Source organism: Triticum aestivum, chromosome 4A (genome assembly GCF_018294505.1).
Source record: "Triticum aestivum cultivar Chinese Spring chromosome 4A, IWGSC CS RefSeq v2.1, whole genome shotgun sequence".
Lineage (NCBI taxonomy): Eukaryota > Viridiplantae > Streptophyta > Magnoliopsida > Poales > Poaceae > Triticum > Triticum aestivum.
The window spans coordinates 652465054-652486665 of record NC_057803.1 but is presented as its reverse complement, the minus strand read 5'-3'; the positions used below and the strand labels follow the sequence as shown (position 1 = coordinate 652486665).

Sequence of the window (21612 nt, the reverse complement as noted above, 5' to 3'; positions counted from 1 at the left end):
GAGGGGGAGAGGCAAGCTCAACATGTTAGGAAGATCCATGACAATATACTTTAATTGGGGTGTGAGAAAACATAAACCATTATGTTGTCTTCCTTGTCCAACGTCAACTCTTTAGCATGTCATACTTTAATGAGTGCTCACAATCATAAAAGATATCCAAGATAGTGTATTTATATGTGAAAACCTCTCTTTCCTTATTACTTCCTATTAATTGCAACGATGACAAAAACTATGCTTGTCAACTCTCAACAACTTTTAAGCCTCATACTTTCTATGTGTGAAGTCATCACTATCCACAAGATCAATATGAACTCTTTTATTCTTTTTATATTCTTTCTATTTTTCTCAAGATCATAGCAAGATAGCAAAGCCCTTTGACTCAACACTAATCTTTATTATAGATAACTCATGGACTCGATTACATAGAGATCACAAAGCAAAACTCAAAACTAATTCATATCAAAACTTCAATCTACTTGATCAAGATATTACTAAAGGAATCGAACTAAGTAAAACGGTAAAGATAGGAGTGTGATGGTGATACAATACCGGGGCACCTCCCCCAAGCTTGGCAGATGCCAAGGGGAGTGCCCATACCCATGTGATTATGTCCTCGGAGGTGATGAAGGCGGTGATGATGACGGTGGATAATCGCACATCGAGCGTAAAGGCTCCTCCAACTTGCGAATAATGCCCTTGAGTCCGGCAATATGATCCTTCAGCAAAATATTTTCCTGTGTGAGATACTTGTTTTGTATGCGAGCTAACTCAATCATCTTGAAAGCTTCAATCTCACTCGGGGTAAAGAGGTTAGGAAGAGGTTGAGGGATGTCTTCTTCTTTCACCATCGGAGCTTTATCCTCCATGACCTTCTTGATCCCTTCATCCCTGTTGATCTCCTCCGGTTCTTCTCTTTTCAGATCTATCTTCAATATCCGAGCATCCTTGTCTTCATTGTTGGAGGAGGGTGATGTCATGATGCTCTAGCTCTGTCAGAAAAAATAGCTCGAAACAAAGACAGAAGATTCTTGTGTGATACGGCGGTCAAAACTTTAGGGAGATTACATAATGACTTTTTACTGACCAAAATACGTAATGTGCAAGAAAACGGAGTCCGGGGGACACACGAGGTGTCCACGAGATAGGGGGCGTGTCCGGTAGGGGGGCGCGCCCTCCACCCTCGTGGAGGCCTCGTGTCCCTCTCGGACTACTTCTTTATTCCCAAAATTCCTAAATATTCCAAAACGGAGAAAAATTGCCATTAGAATTGTTTTGGAGTCGGTTTACTTACCGTACCACATACGTATTCCTTTTCAGAGTCTAGAATGTTCTGGAAAGTGGCCCTTATGTATTCCTCTGGGGTTACGGTTTCAATAATATTAGTTTCAACATTAATAGGGTTACCTGAGATATAATGTTTGATTCTTGGACCGTTCACCACCCTCGGAATTGTGCCTTCGAAGTTGTTAATTTTTATGGCACCGAAACGATAGACCTCCTCGATAACGTAAGGGCCTTCCCACTTAGAGAGAAGTTTTCCTACAAAAAATCTTAAACAAGAGTTGAATAGTAACACATAATCACGTACGTTAAATTCTCGCTTTTGTATCCTTTTGTCATGCCATCTTTTAACTTTTTATTTAAACAACTTGGCATTCTCATAGGCCTGGGTTCTCCATTCATCAAGTGAGATAATGTCAAATAACCTCTTCTCACCAGCAAGTTTGAAATCATAGTTGAGCTCTTTAATGGCCCAATATGCCTTATGTTCAAGTTCAAGAGGTAAGTGACACGCTTTTCCATAAACCATCTTATACGGGGACATACCCATAGGATTTTTATATGAAGTTCTATAAGCCCATAATCCATCATCAAGTTTCTTGGAACAATTCTTTCTAGATCTATTAACAGTCTTTTGCAAAATTAATTTGATCTCTCTATTGCTCAACTCTACTTGACCACTAGACTGTGGGTGATAAGGAGATGCAATTCTATGATTAACATCATACTTAGTGAACCACCATCAGTCATGAGATATCTAGGGACTCCAAACCTCGGAAAAATAACTTCTTTAAGCATCTTAATAGAGGTGTTATGATCAGCACTACTAGTTGGAATAGCTTCTACTCACTTAGTAGCGTAATCAACATCAACTAAAATATGTGTATATCCATTAGAGGTAGGAAAAGGTCCCATATAATCAAAGCCCCAAACATCAAATGGTTTAATAACAAGAGAATAATTCATAGGCATTTCTTGACGTCTACTAATATTACCAATTCTTTGACGTTCATCACACGACAAGACAAACTTACGGGCATCTTTGAAGAGAGTAGGCCAATAAAAACCGGATTGCAATACCTTATGTGCAGTTTTGTCTCCAGCGTGGTGTCCTCCATATAGTTCGGAGTGACACTTGCGTAGGATATTTTCCTGTTCATGCTCAGGTACACAACGTCTAATAACACCATCCCCTTCTTTATAAAGGTGTGGGTCATCCCAGAAGTAATGTCTTAAATCATAAAAGAACTTTTTCTTTTGCTGGTATGTGCAACTAGGTGGTATAAATTTAGCAACAATGTAATTAGCATAATCAGCATACCATGGAGCAGTACGAGAAGCATCAATGACCGCTAATTGTTCATCAGGAAAGCCATCATCAATAGGTAGTGGGTCATCAAGAACATTCTCTAGCCTAGACAAGTTTTCTGCAACGGGGTTCTCAGCTCCCTTTCTATTGATAATATGTAAATCAAATTCTTGAAGCAAGAGGACCCATCTGATAAGTCTAGGTTTAGCATCTTTCTTTTCCATAAGATATTTAATAGCAGCATGATTAGTGTGAATAGTAACTTTAGAATCAACGATGTAAGGTCTGAACTTATCACAAGCAAATACAACTGCTAAGAATTCTTTTTCAGTAGTAGCATAATTTCTCTGGGCAGTATCAAGAGTCTTGCTAGCATATTGAATAACATCTAATTTCTTATCAACTCTCTGCCCTAGAATAGCACCTACAACATAATCACTAGCATCACACATAATTTCAAAAGGTAAATTCCAATCAGGTGGCTGAACAATAGGTGCAGTGATCAAAGCTTTCTTAAGTACTACAAATGCTTCTACACAATCATCATCAAAGACAAAAGGAATATATTTTTGTAATAAATTAGTCAGAGGCCTAGAGATTTTAGAAAAGTCATTAATGAACCTCCTATAAAAACCGGCATGACCAAGGAAACTTCTTATACCTTTAATGTCCTTGGGACATGGCATCTTTTCAATAGCATCAACTTTAGCTTTGTCAACTTCAATACCTCTTTCAGAAACTTTATGCCCCAAGACAATGCCTTCATTAACCATAAAGTGACACTTTTCCCAATTCAGGACGAGACTAGTGTCTTCACATCTTTGCAAAACTCGATCAAGATTGCTCAAGCAATCATCAAAAGAGGATCCATAGACTAAGAAGTCATCCATGAATACCTCACAAATCTTTTCACAAAAGTCAGAGAATATAGCCATCATGCATCTTTGAACGGTAGAAGGTGCATTACATAAACCAAAAGGCATATGTCTATAAGCAAAAGTACCGAAAGGGCAAGTAAAAGTAGTTTTTGATTGATCTTCCGCTAACACAGGTATTTGAGAGAAACCAGAATAACCATCTAGAAAGCAGAAATGTGTATGTTTGGATAGTCTTTCTAGCATTTGATCAATAAAAGGTAAAGGGTAATGATCTTTCTTAGTAGCTTTATTTAATTTATGGAAATCAATTACCATCCTATAACCTGTAATAATTCTTTGCGGAATAAATTCATCTTTATCATTAGAAACAACAGTAATACCTCCCTTTTTAGGGACACAATGGACAGGGCTTACCCATTCACTATCAGCAACGGGATAAATTATACCTCCCTCAAGGAGCTTTAGTATCTCCTTTCTTACCACTTCTTTCATCTTAGGATTAAAGCGTCGTTGAGGATCGGATCTCTAACTGGTTTGGCATCTTTCTCCACTTTAATTTTGTGTTGGCATAGAGTAGGACCGATGCCCTTAAGATCATCCATAGTATATCCAATAGCATCACGGTGCTTCTTCAGAGTTTTCAATAATCTTTCCTCTTCCTGCTCTGAAAGGTTAGCACTAATAATAATAGAATATATCTTCTTTTCATCAAGATAAGCATATTTAAGATTATCAGGTAATGGTTTAAGCTCAGACACGGGATCACTCTTGGGTGGAGGAGGATCCCCTAGGATTTCAACAGGTAAGTTGTGTTTCAAGATAGGAACCTGCTGCAAGAATACTTCATCTATTTCCCTTCTTTCATTCATAAACATATCATTTTCATGGTCTAGCAAATACTAGTCGCCAACCCGTGCATTTGCACGGGCTAGTTTAGTGATTAATATATACTGAAAGCCTCAGACCATTTATAACTTTTGAATCTAGTTTAGATAGCAACACACATGAACATTATAATTCCAAATTCTAGTAATTACATATTAGAATAGAACAATCTTTTCTTTTTTATGATTTTTTACATTTGCAATATCTCGCGGTCAAATCAATATTAATTTTTTATTGTGTTTTTTTTCTATTTTGCCTGCATAAATTATCCGGCTTGTATAAAGAGTGCTTACTTATGCAACTTTGAGTGATAATTGGTGCTATACTTTAGAGTAGATCAGTTTCTTTCCATGCTGATGTAAAGTTTGTACGGAGTAACTTGTTCCTTCTATGATAGATTTGTGAGCACTTCAATTCTATATGGGTTCGGATGTAGGTCTTATTCATGAAATCAGATTCACCGCGAGAAAATTTCTAATAAGATTTACATGGGTGAAGTGACATGAACATTTTAAGATGATTAAATTGCACACTGCAGTATTAAGTGGACCTATGTCATCTAGAAGATTCGAATTGGTTAGGAAATATACCATCATAAAATAATAAAGGAAAAATGAGATTCAAATAAACACATCGATGGTAAAATACAATAACGTAACAATGATACTTTATAAGAAGAATGTTATCCTTCAAATATATATATACATGTCAAGATTTACTAAGTTTTTTTTCAGACATGCATTTGTTATGAATGCCAATGACTTTTGTATATAAAGTAACTTCTACCTAATTTTTTGGAATCATATACTTCATGTTTAATCAGGGCTAACCTACGCTACTTGTCTAATTGATGGTAATTAATACTTGAACTCAAAATATGTATGCCTTGTAAACCCTAAAGGAGGTATAATGTCCAAATCAGCATACTTTTCTTATTATAAACCTTCTAGAAGGAGCTACCTGACCTGAAATTGATTTGCCAAATATGAAATGGTACAAAGGCCTTATCCACATGTAAAGCTCATGTAGTTACATACAGAAATTCCATTAGAGGCCTAACTACTCTCCATAGTGGTGTGAAATAAATCATTTGAACTGCTATGACATCTAAAATTGAGTATTTCTTTTCAACTATTATTTATTTCACCCTGCTGTGAACCAACAACCAAATCTAACACAATGTGAATGCTTATCCCAAAGGCATATTGAAGTGAATGACCTACGTCGCAAGCCCCTAGTGAATAAAAGGGAAACAAAAATTTACATCAAATTTTATTGACGCAGCACCTGTTCAGCCATATGTAAGAGAAGTGGCGATGGGCTAAAATATAAATTTAGAAGTTATGCTTACCTGTGCACATTGCTATTTTTGCTTATATTGTTTCCTTATCCATTCACTGGAAGATACCATGTTGTACTGTCCGGAAAGAAAGACAGCCCCCAGCTTATTCAAAAAAATTACTTTCAGTCCTTTAGTCAAAAAATCTACCACATAATTATCTTGGAGAGAAAGAGAAAGATCTAATGGATAATGCTACCATCTTACAGAAAATAATAGCCAAGCACACCATAAGAATATTTTAAATCGCCATGAGGTCTGTATGAAGTATGGTGTTCTCCAACTTCATCAATTTAAAACTATAGACACATTCGTACATATATAATGAGGAGGCGATATTAACAGTGGTGAGTACCAACCATATAAATGAACATGGACATGTCATCGCCACACTAAATGGGGATGAGGATGCCACTGGTTCTCTACCAAGGCGTCATCTGTGCTAGCAGGGGAGTTTTTTGCAAGCGTTTCACATGTCAAACTTCTAATATTTCTGAACTATAGTACATAAAATGATTTTTTGTGCCTTCTTGCATTTCACATGTGAGAGTATTATGAGTTTCCATATTAGATCATCATGATATCAAATAAATAAAAGTATGAAAACCCGATTACCCGATGAATAAAAACGAATGATTCAGGTATTACTATGAAAGAAAACCAGATAAACTATACCCGATGGATAAAAAAGTGATTCAGATATAACTATAGAAGATATTTACATGTTGGGTTACAAAAATTTCATTCACACCTTAGTCTCACACCTAACCATTATAAATTCTACGCCAATGCATGACTTCTATTTAACAGAGGATGAGAGAAATTCTACGAACTAATTAGTAATTTAACATCAAAAGCATATAAACGGAGCTAGTATAACATGTATCTATTCCATTAGAAGTTACGACGATCTCCAAGCTAACCACATCTTGTCATGATACATAGATCAGATGTATATTAAACTGGACATACATGCAAACGTACACATCAGTGCCGAGTATACTACCACTGTTGCAGGATGAAGTAGAAGTATTCATGTTTATTTGTTACGTTATGATATTATGTCCCCAGCGCGCGCACACTTTGCACACTTTTTTTACATCATAATTAGAAGCAGAATAGACAATCATTCGGAAACGTACAGATTAGATTGAAAGAAGATTCACATGTATGTTTTTCGTACCTTCACTGGGACACATTGTTCTGTACTGGCATATGCCTTTCACATGAGATGAGAAGCAACAGAGAAGTTTTTTGTTTTGATGGAAGCAGCAGAGAAGTTGATGGTAGGACTCTGCGCCACCCATGATCTGTGGTGCACAACCCTTCGAGTCAGGTGGTTGATCAATTTTCAAAAGGAATCTTCTATAACCTAATGTAGTTAATCAAGTTATAATAAGTGAAGGAAATTTTGGCAGTCTGATGCCCAACGAAAAATCTGCTCAGTTTTGCACCGACCATTCTGCTAGCTACTCCTTTGTGTGCTCTGTATCACATGATCTTGAGATAACTAACACCATGAACATCCAGTCAATGCCTTATGATATATCTTGCAACCACCTACAGCTGGGCGTCTCACCGAAGAACTGACTCTTGTTAATCGAATTCAAGGCCAACACAGTCAGAACAGTCCTGGCAGCAAAGCAATCATACATGTTTGAAACCCAAGAGGGGAGAGATTGTAATACAATGAGATTGATGCATAGAACATGAGAAGTGGAATATTATGAGGAGAAGAGTAATCTGAGAAGGAAACCCTGAAAAAGGGACCAAAATCCTGGACTATTTATTAGTAATAAACATGAGAAACAGAAATCAGATCCAAGTATAATAGGAGAAAAACAAATTTGTCTACATACTGTTTGTTCTTGACAGTTCCATCTCCACGTGATGCAAGAAGAAACATTAGTAAATCTGGACATGGCAACCTGGTATGGTAAGAGCCATGGAGTTATATGCACAAATTTGTTGCAGAAGACATGAGAGTGATGAGGTCAGGAGAGAGCATAGATGACTGACTTGGCATGGAAGATTGTAAGATCTAACCTGAGGGCCGTTCGTCTTCAGGCAATTGGTTCTCCTTTCCTGTACTGAGGATGTTTGTGTCTAGGCATAGAGCCATGGAAGAGTGCTGGTAGAAGGCGTCATGCCATGGGCCAGGCTTCTGAGATCGCCACCAGGGAGCAATAGACGATGAAGAACTCACATCATATCGGGAGAGAGGACGCTCGCCGCCGAGGAGGGGTGGGCTTCTGAGATCGTGATTCTTTTTTTCATTTGTTGACATAGAGAATAGATCAAGGTGAGTCGTGAGGTGTGAGATGCGGGGACCTATAGAAAGGAAAGAGTCTTTTTTTTGCATGCTTAGGAAGGAAAGAGTCATGAGAGATTGGGAGAGGCAAAGCGATGGACGTGCCAATTTTTTGGCAGTTATTACATTATCAAAAGATCTACCGTAATGACCCCAAAAGAAAGATCTACCGTAATAACTGGTATAGGTATTGATTGAGATATGTTTTTCTTTTCTGTTTTTGCAGTGGACAAATTCTTTTTTTTTTTGGCTCGGGATGTTGGTTGGTTTTTTTTTCAGCTCAGGATTTTATGGTTGGATCTACACCGTAATAACTCGGTCCCACGCTAGATGAACGGCTCGTAAAATCTAATTTACGTGGGAATTTCTAGTAAGTCAAGAATTAGTATAGGTATAGATTGTTCTAACGGATCAGTAGGAGACACGGCAATAGAAGCAAGACCAATTATTTCATCTTTACGAGGTAATTCTTTATCACAGGGTTGTCTACGAAATTTAGCAAAATTAAACTCATGAGTCATATCATCCAAGCCAATCGTAACAACATCCTTTTTGCAATCAATCTTAGCATTAACAGTGTTCAAGAAGGGTCTACCAAATATGATGGGACAAAAGTCATCTTGTGGGGAACCAATAACAAGAAACTCAGCAGGGTATTTGACCTTCCCACACAAGACTTCAACATCTCTAACAATCCCAAAAGGCTTAATAGTATCTCTATTGGCAAGCTTAATTGTAACATCAATATCTTCCAACTCAGCAGGTGTAATATCATGCATAATTTATTGATATAACAAAAAAGGTATTGCAGTAGCACTAGCACCCATATCACATAAGCTATGATAACAATGATCTCCTATTTTAACAGAAATAATAGGCATGCCTACTACAGGTCTATGTACTTTTGCATCTGGTTTAACAATATTAGCAGTTTCACCACAGAAGTAAATAACATGCCCATCTATATTATCATCCAAGAGATCTTTAACCATAGCAATACTAGGTTCAACTTTAATTTGCTCAGGAGGTGTATAAATTCTAGTACTATACTTACGAACAACAGTTGAAGCTTTAGCATGATTCTTTATTCTAACAGGAAAAGGTGCTTTCTGAACATAAGTAGTAGGAACAATAGGATCATTATAAGTAATAGTCTTTTCTTCAACTGTAATAGGTGCAACTACTTTTACTTCAATGGGAGGATTATATTTAAACCACTTCTCCTTAGGGGGATCAACATGAGTAGCAAAATATTCACAGATAGAAGCTACTATCTTGGAGTCAAGTCCCTATTTAGCGCTAAATCCACGAAAAGCATCGGTATCCATAAAAGATTTAACACAATCAAACCTAGGTGTTGTACCTGTCTCCTTACCATCGTCGGAACCCCAATCTTCAGAGTTGCGTTTAATTCTTTCCAATAAGTCCCACTTGAATTCAATAGTCTTCAGCATATAAGAACCAGCAAAGGAAGTATCGATCATGGTGCGATCATTGAGAGAAAGCCGAGCATAAAATTTTTGAATAATCATTTCTCTTGAGAGCTCATAATTGGGGCATGAATATAACATTGACTTAAGCCTCCCCCAAGCTTGAGCGATGCTTTCTCCTTCGCGAGGCCAGAAATTATATATGTAATTACGATCACGGTGAACAAGATGCATAGGATAGAACTTCTGGTGAAATTCCAACTTCAATCGTTTATAGTTCCAAGATCTCGTATCATCACATAGCCTATACCATGTCAATGCATCTCCCTTCAAAGATAAAGGGAAAACCTTCCTCTTAACAACGTCATCGGGGATACCTACAAGCTTAAATAATCCACAAACTTCATCCACAAAGATAAGGTGTAAATCGGGATGCAATGTTCCATCTCCTGCAAAGGGATTAGCTAGCAGTTTCTCTATCATACCCGAAGGAATTTCAAAGTAAACATTTTCAGTAGGTTCAGTAGGTTGAGGAGCAACTCTTTGCTCTACTGGTCGGGGTGAAGATACCCCGAACAAGCCCCTCAAAGGATTAGTTTCCATAGTAACAAGTGACAGAAAATTTCAGCACACTATATAAATGTTTCCTTACCAAGTTCCACTCACCAAAGGTGCTTCACTCCTCGGCAACGATGCCAGAAAAGAGTCTTGATGACCCACAAGTATAGGGGATCTATCGTAGTCCTTTGATAACTAAGAGTGTCGAACCCAACGAGGAGCAGAAGGAAATGACAAGCGGTTTTCAATAAGGTATTCTCTGCAAGCACTGAAATTGTAGGTAACAGATAGTTTTGTGATAAGATAATTTGTAACGGATAACAAGAAATGAAAGTAAATAAGGTGCAGCAAGGTGGCCCAGTCCTTTTTGTGGCAAAGGACAAGCCTGGACAATTTCTTATAATGAGCGCTCCTGAGGACACATGGGAATTATCCTCAAGCTAGTTTCATCATGCTCATATGATTCGCGTTCGGTACTTTGATAATTTGATATGTGGGTGGCCGGTGCTTTGGTACTGCCCTTACTTGGACGAGCATCCCACTTATGATTAACCCATATTGCAAGCATCCGCAACTACAAAAGAAGTATTAAGGTAAACCTAACCATAGCATGAAACATATGGATCCAAATCAGCCCCTTACAAAGCAACGCATAAACTAGGGTTTAAGCTTCTGTCACTCTAGCAACCCATCATCTACTTATTACTTCCCAATGCCTTCCTCTAGGCCCAAATAATGGTGAAGTGTCATGTAGTTGACGTTCACATAACACCACTAGAGGAGAGACAACATACATCTCATCAAAATATCGAACGAATACCAAATTCACATGACTACTAATAGCAAGACTTCACCCATGTCCTCAGGAACAAACGGAACTACTCACAAAGCATATTCATGTTCATAATCAGAGGGGTATTAGTATGCATAAAGGATCTGAACATATGATCTTCCACCAAGTAAACCAATTAGCATCTAGCAACCCACAGGTACCAATTTGTGGTTTTGATACAAGATTGGATACAAGATATGAACTAGGGTTTGGAGAGGACATGGTGCTGGTGAAGATGTTGATGAAGATTGACCCCCTCCCGGAGAGAAGAAGCCATCTAGCTAATAACTATGGACCCGTAGGTCTGTGTTAAACTACTCACAACTCATTGGAGGGGCAAGGATGTTGATGTAGAAGCCATCCATGGTCGATTCCCCCTTCGGTAGAGTGTCGGCGAAGGCTCCAAGATGGGATCTCGCGGATACAGAAGGTTACGGCGGTGGAAATTGTGTTTCCTGGTGCTCCTGGATGTTTTCGGGGTACGTAGGTATATATAGGAGGAAGAAGTACGTCGGTGGCCGCCCGAGGGGCCCACGAGACAGGGGGGCATGCCCTACAGGGGGCGTGGCCCCCTATCTCGTGGGGACCTCGGGAGCTTCTTGACTTGCACTCCAAGCTCTCCAGATCACGTTCGTTCCAAAAATCACGCTCCTGAAGGTTTCATTTCGTTTGGACTCCGTTTGATATTCCTTTTCTTCGAAATACTGAAACAGGCAAAAAACAGCAATATGGGTTGGGCCTCCGGTTAGTAGGTTAGTCCCAAAAATGATATAAATGTGTAAAATAAAGCCCATAAACATCCAAAAGGGGTAATATAATAGCATGGAACAATCAAAAATTATAGATACGTTGGAGACGTATCAAGCATCCCCAAGCTTAATTCTTGCTCGTCCTCGGGTAGGTAAATGATAAAAAAGAGAAATGTTTGATGTGGAATGCTACCTGGCATAATTTTCAATGTAATTTTATTTACTATGGCATGAATGTTCAGATCCAAATGATTCAAAATAAAATCTTATAAAACATAAAAATAATAATGCTTCAAAGCATACTAACAAATAATCATGTCCTATCAAAATAACACAGCCAAAGAAAGCTTATCCCTACAAAATCATATAGTTAGGCCATGCTTCATTTTCATTACACAAAATACTCCCATCATGTACAACGCCGATGACGAACCGAGCAATTGGTTCATACTTTTTAACACGCTTCGGCTTTTTCAACTCTTACGCAATATATGAGTGCAAGCCATGGACATAGCACTATGGTGGTAAATGGTGGTGGTTGTGAGGACAAAAAGTGGGAGAAGATAGTCTCACATCAACTAGGCGTATCAACGGGCTATGGAAATGCCCATCAATAGATATCAATGTGAGTGAGTAGGTATTGCCATGCAACGAATGCACTAGAGCTATAAATATATGAAAGCTCAACAAAATAAACTAAGTGGGTGTGCATCCAACTTGCTTGCTCACGAAGACCTAGGGAATTTTGAGGAAGCCCATCATTGGAATATACAAGCCAAGTTCTATAATGAAAAATTCCCACTAGTATATGAAAGTGACAACATATGAGACTCTCTATCATGAAGATCATGGTGCTATATGAAGCACAGGTGTGGAAAAACATATAGTAGCAATTGTCCTTTCTCTCTTTTTCTCTCTTTTTATTTCTTTTTTTATTTCTTTTTTTCTTTCTTTTTTTTCTTCTTCCTTTCTTTTTCTTTTTGGTGGGCTTCTTTGGCCTCTTTTATTTTTATAAAGTCTGAAGCCTCATCCCGACTTGTGGGGGGAATCATAGTCTTCATCATCTTTTCCTCACTAGGACAATGCTCTAATAATGAAGATCATCACACTTTTATGGATTTACAACTCAAAATTACAACTCAAAGCTAGAACAAGATATGACTCTATGTGAATGCCTCCGGTGGTGTACCGGGATATGAAATGAATCAAGAGCGACATGTATGAAGATTATGAAGGTGGCCTTGCCACAAATACGATGTCAACTACATGATCATGCAAAGAGCAATATGACAATGATGAAACGTGTCATAATAAACGGAACGGTGGAAAGTTGCATGGCAATATATCTCGAAATGGCTATGGAAATGCCATAATAGGTAGGTATGGTGGCTGTTTTGAGGAAGGTAAATAAAGGGTTCAATACCGGCGAAAGTTGCGCGGTAATAAGAAAAGCTAGCAAATTGGAAGGATGAGTGTGCGTATATCCATGGACTCACATTAGTCATAAAGAACTCATATACTTATTGCAAAAGTCTACTTAGCCCTCGAAGCAAAGTACTACTACGCATGCCCCAAGAGGGATAGATTGGTAGGAAAAAATTCCATCGCTTGTCCCCGACTGCCACTCATAAGGAAGACACTCAAAAGAGCACCTCATGCAACAAATTTGTCACACAACTTTTACCATACGTGCATGCTACGGGACTTGCCAACTTCAACAAAACTATTTCTCAGTTTCATAATTATCCACTAGCATGACCCTAGCATTACTACCTTTATATCTCAAAACAATTATCAAGCATCAAGTTGATCATAGCATCCAATTCTTTTTCTATGATAGTTTTTATTATACCCAACTTGGATGCTCATCATTCTAGGACCAACTTTGTAACCATAGCAAATACCATGCTGTTCTAAGAGACTCTCAAAATAATATAAGTGAAGCATGAGAGACTAGAAATTTCTTCAAAATTAAGACACCACCGTCCTCTAAAAAAAATATAAGTGAAGTACTAGAGCAAAAACTATCAAGCTCAAAAGGTATAAGTGAAGCACATAGAGTATTCTAGCAAATTCTAATCAAATAGGCTTCTCCCAAGAAGGTGTGTACAGCAAGGATGATTGTGGTAAACTAAAAGCAAAGACTAATATAATACACGACGCTCCAAGCAAAACACATATCATGTGGCGAATAAAAATATAGCTCCAAGTAAAGTTACCAATGAACGAAGACGAAAGAGGGGATGCCTTCCCGGGGCATTCCCAAGCTTAGGCTTTTGGGCTATTCTTGAATATCTTGGGGTGCCTTGGGCATCCCCAAGCTTAGTCTCTTGCCACCCTTTATTCCATAGTCCATAAAAGCTTTACCCAAAACTTGAAAACTTCACAACACAAAACTCAACAGGAAATCTTATAAGCTCCGTTAGTGAAAGAAAACAAAACCACCACATAAGGTACTGCAATGAACTCATTCTTTATTTATTTTGGTGTCAAACCTACTGTATTCCAACTTCCTTATGGTTTATAAACTAATTTACTAGCCATAGATGCATTGAAATAAGAAAACAACACACGAAAAACAGAATCTGTCAAAAACAGAACAATCTGTAGAAATCTGTAACTAACGCAAACTTCTGGAACTCTAAAAATCCTACCAAAATAGGACATACTGGAAAATTTGTTTATTGATTGTGATTTAGTGAATTTTTTCTCGTGAGTGCAAAGTTTCTATTTTTCAGCAGAATCAAATCAACTATCATCATAGTTTATCCTATAGGTTCTACTGGCACAAACACTAAATAAAACATAAAAACACATCTAAACAGAGAGTAGATGCAAGATTTATTACTAAACAGGAGCAAAAACAAATAACATAAAGAAAAATTGGGTTGCCTCCCAACTAGCACTATCGTTTAACGCCCCTAGCTAGGCATAAAAAGCGAAGATAGATCTAAGTAGTGCCATCTTGGCACTAAATTCATAAGTAGCACGCATGATAGATTCATAAGGTAATTTGACTTTCTTTCTTGGAAGTGATCCATGCCTTTCTTTAAGGGAAATTGGAATCTAATGTTCCCTTCCCTCCATATTAATAATCGCACCAATCGTTCTAAGGAAAGGTCTACCAAGAATAATATGGCAAGAAAGATTGCAATCTATATCAAGAACGATAAAATCTACAGGTACCAAATTTCTATTTGCAACAATAAGAACATCATTGATCCTCCCCATAGGCTTTTTAAGTGTGGAATCTGCAAGGTGCAAATTTAAAGAGCAATCTTCAATATCATGGAAATCTAGAATATCACATAAAGTTTTCGGGAATCGTAGAAACACTAGCACCCAAATCACACAAAGCAAAAACACTCATAATCTTTAATTCTAATATTTATAGTAGGTTCCCACTCATCATTATGTTTTCTAGGTATAGAAACTTCCAAATTAAGTTTTTCATCATAAGATTGCATCAAGGCATCAACAATATGTTTGGTAAAAGCTTTGTTTTGACTATAAGCATGAGGAGAATTAAGAACGGATTGCAACAAGGAAATACAACCTTTTAAAGAGCAATTATCATAGTCAAATTCCTTGAAATCCGAGATAGTGGGTTCAACACTATTAGAAGTTGAGAATTCTCCAATCTCACTTTTACCAAATTTAGCATTAAGATCTAAAGACTCCGAATTCTTGGGACGCCTTCTAGGCAAAGTTGATTCATCATCAGTCCCATAATCATCAAAATTCATATTGCAAAACATAGATCTAATAGGAGACGCATCAATAACTTTAAGATCCTCATCATTATTTTCACGGAAACTAGAAGAACACGCTTTTATAAAGCTTTCTTTTTAGCACGCAATCTAGCGGTTCTTTCCTTGCACTCGTCAATGGAAATTCTCATTACTTTGAGAGACTCATTGATATCATGCTTAGGAGGAGAAGCGTCTAAGTTTAAGAGAATCAACATCAAGCGAAAGTCTATCAAGGTTCCTAGCCAAATCATCAACTTTGAGCAATTTTTCTTCAAGCAAAGCATTAAAATTCTTTGAGAAATCATAAATTCTTTCACACTATTCTCAAAATCAGAGGGCATCTTATTGAAATTACCATAAGAATTATTGTAGGAATTTCCATAATTATTAGAGGAATTACTAGGGAACGGTCTAGCATTAAAATTCCTCTATAAGCATTGTTTCCAAAACTATTCCTACCAACAAAATTCACATACGTAGATTCGTTATTATTCTCAATCAAGGAAGACAAAGGCATATCATTAGGATCAAGAGGAGTATTTTTAGTAGCAAACATCTTCATAAGTTCATCCATCTTTCCACTCAAACATTGATTTCTTCTTTAGCATGCACTTTTTTACTAGAAGATCTTTCGGTGTGCCATTGAGAATAATTAGCCATAATATTATCAAGAAGTTTTGTAGCATCTCCTAACGTGATTTCCATAAAGGTGCCTCCTGCGGCCGAATCTAAGAGATTTCTAGAAGCAAAGTTCAAACCGGCATAAAAAATTTGTATGATCATCCATAAACTCAAACCATGAGTAGGGCAATTGCGAAGCATCAATTTCATTCTTTCCCAAGATTGGGAAACATGCTCATGATCAAGTTGTTTTTCATAATATCATTCCTAAGAGTGATGATCTTAGCAGGAGGAAAATACTTAGAGATAAAGCATCTTTGCACTTGTTCCAAGAATCAATACTATTCTTACGCAAAGACGAAAACCAAACTTTAGCACGATCTCTAAGTGAAAACGGAAAAACTTCAATTTGACAATATTGTTATCTGTATCTTTCTTCTTTTGCATATCACACAAATCAACAAAATTGTTTAGATGAGTAGCGGCATCTTCACTAGGAAGGCCGGTGAATTGATCTTTCATAACAAGATTCAGCAAAGCAGCATTGATTTCACAAGACTCAACATCATTAAGAGAGCAATCGGAAGTACTAAGGAAATCATTATTATTGGTATTTGAGAAATCACACAATTTGGTATTATCTTGGGCCATGGCAACAAGTAATCCAACACACAAGCAAGCAGAAAAAACAGCAAGCGAAAAAGAGAGGAGGAGATTGGGAAAGAGAGGGCGAATAAAACGGCAAGGGTGAAGTGGGGGAGAGGAAAACGAGAGGCAAATGGCAAATAATGTAAATGCAAGGGAGATGGGTTTGTGATGGGTACTTGGTATGTCTTGACTTGAGCGAAGACCTCCCCGGCAACGGCGCCAAAAATCCTTCTTGCTATGTCTTGAGCTAGCGTTGGTTTTCCCCCGAAGAGGAGAGGGTGATGCAGCAAGTGTAGCGTAAATATTTCCCTCAGTTTTGAGAACCAAGGTATCAATCCAGTAGGAGGCTCGTCCAAAGTCCTATGCACCTACACAAACAAACTGAGAACTCGCAACCAACGCAATAAAGGGGTTGTCAATCCCTTCGGCCACTTGCGAAAGTGAGATCTAATAAAGATAGTAAGATAAGATAAATATATTTTTGGTATTTTATAATATAGATGCAAAAAGTAAAGATGCAAATAAAAGTAGATTGAAAGCAAATATGATAAGAGATAGACTCGGGGACCATAGGTTTCACTAGAGGCTTCTCTTGAGATAGCATAACTATTACGGTGGGTGAACAAATTACAGAAAAGCGAATAATTATGATGTTATCTAGGCATGATCATGTATATAGCATCACGTCCATAACAAGTAGACCGACTCCTGCCTGCATCTACTACTATTACTCCACACATCGACCGACTCCTGCCTGCATCTAGAGTATTAAGTTCATAAGAACGGAGTAATGCATTAAGCAAGATGACATGATGTAGAGGGATAAACTCATGCAATAAATATAAACCCCATCTTCTTATCCTCGATGGCAACAATACAATACGTGTCTTGCAACCCTTTCTGTCACTGGGTAAGAACACCGCAAGATTGAACCCAAAGCTAAACACTTCTCCCATGGCAAGAAATATCAATCTAGTAGGCCAAACCAAACTGATAATTCGAAGAGACTTGCAAAGATAACTCAATCATACATAAAAGAATTCAGAGAAGATTCAATTATTATCCATAGAAAAATCTGATCATAAACCCCACAATTCATCGGATCTTGATAAACACACCCGCAAAAAGAGATTACATCGAATAGATCTCCACAAGAGAGGGGGAGAACATTGTATTGAGATCCAAAAAGAAAGAAGAAGCCATCTAGCTAATAACTATGGACCCGTAGGTCTGTGGTAAACTACTCACAACTCATTGGAGGGGCAAGGATGTTGATGTAGAAGCCCTCCATGGTCGATTCCCCCTCCGAAGAGTGCCGGCGAAGGCTCCAAGATGGGATCTCGCGGATACAGAAGGTTACGGCGGTGGAAATTGTGTTTCTGGTGCTCCTGGATGTTTTCGGGGTACGTAGGTATATATAGGAGGAAGAAGTACGTCGGTGGCCGCCCGAGGGGCCCACGAGACAGGGTGGCATGCCCTGCAGGGGGCGCGGCCCCCTATCTCGTGGGGCCCTCGGGAGCTTCTTGACTTGCAATCCAAGCTCTCCGGATCACGTTCGTTCCAAAAATCACGCTCCCCGAAGGTTTCATTCCATTTGGACTCCGTTTGATATTCCTTTTCTTCGAAATACTGAAATAGGCAAAAAAGACAGCAATATGGGTTTGGCCTCCGGTTAGTAGGCTAGTCCCAAAAATGATATAAATGTGTAAATAAAGCCCATAAACATCCAAAAGGGGTAATATAATACCATGGAACAATCAAAAATTATAGATACGTTGGAGATGTATCATCCCTCATAATAATTTCAAGAAAGTGTTCCCCCTAACTGTGCACCGTTGCGAAACATCGTTGCTTCAAAGCACCACGTGATGATCGGGTATGATAGATTCTAACATTCACATACAACGGGTGTAAGCCAGATTTACACACGCGAAACACTTAGGTTGACTTGACGAGCCTAGCATGTACAGACATGGCCTCGGAAGACAAGAGACCGAAAGGTCGAGCATGAGTCATATAGTAGATACGATCAACATGAAGATGTTCACCGATGATGACTAGTCCATCTCACGTGATGATCGGACACGGCCTAGTTGACTCAGATCATGTATCACTTAGATGACTAGAGGGATGTCTATCTGAGTGGGAGTTCATTAGATGAACTTAATTATCCTAAACATAGTCAAAAGGTCTTTGCAAATTATGTCGTAGATCGTGTTTTAGTTCTACTGTTTAGATATGTTCCTAGAGAAAATTTAGTTGAAAGTTGATAGTAGCAATTATGCGGACTGGGTCCGTAAACTAAGGACTGTCCTCATTACTGCGCAGAAGGCTTATGTCCTTAATGCATCGCTCAGTGTGCTGAACCTCGAACATCGTCTGTGGATGTTGCGAACATATGACATACATGTTTTGATGACTACCTGATAGTTCAGTAATGATAAACGGTTTAGAATTGAGGCAACAAAGACAATTTTGAAACGTCACGGAACATATGAGATGTTTCGAGGGCTGAAACTGGGATTTCAGGCTCGTGCCCAGGACAAAAGGGATGAGACCTCTAACGAGTTTCTTAGCCTACAAACTAAGGGAGAAAAGCTCAATCGTTGAGCTTGTACTCAGATTGTCTGGGTACAACAATAACTTGAATCGAGTGGGAGTTAATCTTCCAGATAAGATAGTGATGTTTCTCCAAAGACATTGCTACCAAGCTACTAGAGCTTCGTGATGAACTATAACATATCAAGGATAGATATGATGATCCTTGAATATTCGGGATGTTTGACACCGCGAAAGTAGAAATCAGAAGGAGCATCAACTATTGATGGTTAGTGAAACCACTAGTTTCAAGAAGGGCAAGGGCAAGAAGGGATACTTCATGAAACGGCAAATTAGTTGCTGCTCCAGTGAAGAAACCCAGGGTTGAACCCAAACCCGAGACTAAGTGCTTCTGTAATGAGGGAACGGTCACTAAAGCAGAACTATCCTAGATACTTGGTAGATGAGAAGGCTGGCAAGGTTGACACAAGTATATTGGATATACATTGTATTAAATGTGTACTTTACTAGTACTCCTAGTAGCACCAGGGTATTAAGATACCGGTTCGGTTGCTAAGTGTTAGTAACTCGAAATAAAGAGCTATGGAATAAACGGAGACTAGCTAAAGGTGAGATGACGATGTGTGTTGGAAGTGTTTCCAAGGTTGATGTGATCAAGCATCACCTGCTCCCTCTACCATCGAGATTGGTGTTAAACCTAAATAATTGTTATTTGGTGTTTGCGTTGAGCATAGACATGATTGGATTATGTCTATCGCAATACGGTTATTCATTTAAGGAGAATAATGGTTACTCTGTATATTTGAATAATACCTTCAATGGTCTTGCACCTAAAATGAATGGTTTACTGAATCTCGATCATAGTGATACACATGTTCATGCCAAAAGATATAAGATAGTAATGATAGTATCACCTGCTTGTGGCACTGCCATTTGAGTCATATTGGTATAAAATGCATGAAGAAGCTCCATGTTGATGGATCTTTGGACTCACTCGTTTTTGAAAAGTTTGAGACATGCGAGCCATGTCTATTGGTATATACGCATGAAGAAACTCCATGCAGATGGATCGTTTGGTCTCACTTGATTTTGAATCACTTGAGTCATGCAAATCATACCACATGGGCAAGATGACTGAAAGGCCTCGTTTTTAGTGAAATGGAACAAGAAAGCAACTTGTTGGAAGTAATGCATTTTGATATGTGCAGTCCAATGAGTGCTGAGGCACGCGGTGGATATTGTTATGTTCTTACTTCACAGATGATCTGAGTAGATGCTGAGTATATTTACTTGATGAAACACAAGTCTAAATTATTGAAAGGTTCATGTAATTTCAGAGTGAAGTTGAAGATCATCATGACAATAGGATAAAATGTCTATGATATGATCATAGAGATAAATATCTGAGTTATGAGTTTGGTACACAATTAAGACCTTGTGGAATTGTTTCACAACTAATACCGCCTGGAACACCATAGTGTGATGGTGTGTCCGAACATCATAGCTGCACCCTATTGGATATGGTGGCATACCATGATGTCTCTTATCTAATTACCATTATCGGTTTATGGGTTAAGCATTAGAGACAACCGCATTCACTTTAAATAGGGCACCACGTAATTCCGTTGAGATGACAGTGTATGAACTATGGTTTAGAGAAACCTAAGTTGTCGTTTCTTAAAAGTTTGGGGCTGTGACGCTTATGTGAAAGGTTTCAGCCAGATAAGCTCAAACCCAAAGCGGATAAATGCATCTTCATAGGACACCCAAAACAGTTGGGTATACCTCCTAATTCAGATCCGGAAGCAAAAATGATTGTTTCTAGAAACGGGTCCTTTCTCGAGGAATAGTTTCTCTCGAAAGAATTGAGTGGGAGGATGGTGGAGACTTGATGAGGTTATTGAACCATCACTTCAATCAGTGTGTAGCAGGGCACAAAAAGTTGTTCTGTGGCACCTACACTAATTGAAGTGGAAGTTGATGATAGTGATTCATGAAACTTCGGATCAAGTCACTACCAAACCTCGTAGGACGACAAGCACGCGTACTGCTTCAGAGTGGTACGGTAATCCTGTCTTGGAGGTCATGGTGCTAGACAACAATGAACCTACGAGCTATGGAGAAGCGGTGGTGGGCCCGGATTCCGACAAATGGCTCGAAGGCCATAAAATCCGAGAGAGGATCCATGTATGAAAACAAAGTGTAGACTTTGGAAGAACTACTTGATGGTCATAAGGCTGTTGGGTACAGATGGATTTTAAAAGGAAGACGGACAATGATGGTAAGTATCGCCATTAAGAAAGCTCGACTTGTCGCTAAGATGTTTTCTGACAAGTTCAAGGAGTTGACTACGATGAGACTTTCTCATTCATAGCGATGCTAAAGAGTCTGTTGGAATTATATTAGCAGTTACTGCATGATTTATGAAATCTTGTAGATAGGATGTCAAACATTGTTTCC

General features: G+C 38.4%; 1 long non-coding RNA gene across 1 annotated transcript; it reads right to left on the bottom strand.

Moving 5' to 3' along the window:
* Positions 1–4614: 4614 nt before the first annotated feature.
* LOC123082905 (uncharacterized) lies at positions 4615–8005 on the bottom strand. Its single transcript, XR_006439149.1, has 4 exons — positions 7739–8005; positions 7552–7620; positions 6876–7324; positions 4615–5797 (listed from the first exon to the last, which is right to left on the bottom strand). It is a non-coding gene; the product is annotated as an uncharacterized lncRNA (long non-coding RNA).
* Between the last annotated feature and the right edge of the window lie 13607 nt (positions 8006–21612).